The sequence below is a fragment of the Euprymna scolopes genome, chromosome 2, assembly GCF_053919585.1.
Source record: "Euprymna scolopes isolate OS-2025 chromosome 2, ASM5391958v1, whole genome shotgun sequence".
In the NCBI taxonomy this organism is placed as follows: domain Eukaryota; kingdom Metazoa; phylum Mollusca; class Cephalopoda; order Sepiida; family Sepiolidae; genus Euprymna; species Euprymna scolopes.
The window spans coordinates 143001433-143003053 of NC_136483.1; positions in this window are offsets into that span (position 1 = coordinate 143001433).

The following is a 1621-nucleotide window of genomic DNA, read 5'->3' on the forward strand; positions in this document are numbered from 1 at the left end:
TTTTATGAGTAAGCAAAAAGAACTGTCTGTCGTCACCATCTTGAAGAAACAAGGGCAAATAACTTCACAATAAGTCAAACTTGCAAGTTCACTAACAATCAACTATTTGTCTCACATAACCAATCAATCTCAACTATTTGAAAAAATAAAAATAAAATTTAGTGCTTATTTTTTACGCTCCCTCCTGAATATTGGCTGATGTTACAATAGCTTTTTTTTTTATTATTTTAAACTTTTACTTGATAATTTAGCACTTCTTCCGTATAAGAATAAAAATCGACAGCTACAAGATTGAATTTCTATTAAATAAAAACAATGTTATTTACTTAATTTTTGTGCCAACTAATAATAAATGTCATGTCGCAATTAGTAACATATTTCTACATTATTACATAAAACATTTACTCTCAGTTCCACGATTCATTCATCTGCCATTGAAATATAACAAGACAGACTGCAGTTATTTCCCTTGCAAGGATATTAACTCGTTTGTTTCTTATGTAAGCAAATTGTGAAATTTCTTTTAAACTATTTTCATTAATAATCAATTTTCTACTTCATTTTTTTTCATAATTTTTGGATGTTTTAATAATTTCGACATGACAATTAAATAGATACTATTGGCTTTAATTGAGATTCAATATTTCGATTTTCGTCCTTATTCTGAAGAGCAATTTTTTGTTTATTGTGTGGGTTTCTAACAGTATTTTGTATATTTTTTTTTTATTTTTAAAGTCATTATCAAACGTTTACATATTTAGATATCAGTTTCGCGACAATTTTTTTTGTTCATACCTATCGCTCGACACTATATGTATTTCAAGCTGATTAAACGTTTTAAAGTGAGTAAATAAAAAAAATTTCCACATAGGTAGAAGAGTAACTTATCTTTGCCTTTGATAACATTTATTTGTTATATATTTGAATTTTTTTGTACCTCTGGAGATCGTAAAATAAACCCGAATATTTTTCATTTATTTTTATTGATGCTTGTTAATGGTATAGTCAACAGATCGATTTTTTTTTTTTTAAATACGTAGTTTTAAGCAAAAAACAATATTACGTACTTAATTGTCATGTCGAAAATAGTAATATATCCAAAACTTACGAAAATTTATTGAATAGAAAATTAGGTAATTGTGGCCTGGTAAACCAACACAAAACCTAATTTAAAAAAACTTGTTTTCTATGTGTTTTCGAGTATGTTGAAAGTGAATATCGCATTTAAAATTGCGGTTGGCAACTAGTTTTCACGATACTGAAAAAATACTTTCCGCAGGTTTCGTGTAGTAATATAGCGCGGCGCCGCGGCGGCCATATTTGTCCATATTTGTAAAAAATTTATTTGCTTTCCACCTTAACATTTTCCTTTAAATTGACAACTCATGAAGGTTTTTGGGTATGCTGATGACGAATATCGCATTTAAATTTTTCGTAAATAAGTAGTTTTCCGGCTATTAAGCAATATAATTCTTTATGTTATAATTGGTGGTGGTCATTGTTGTATGTGCACTGACTGCACTGTGCAGTGCACTGACTGCACTGCACTGCATAGTGCATCTCATGCGAGCATATATTTTTTATATAAAAGATTAACTCTTCATTATTTTGAAAATTCATT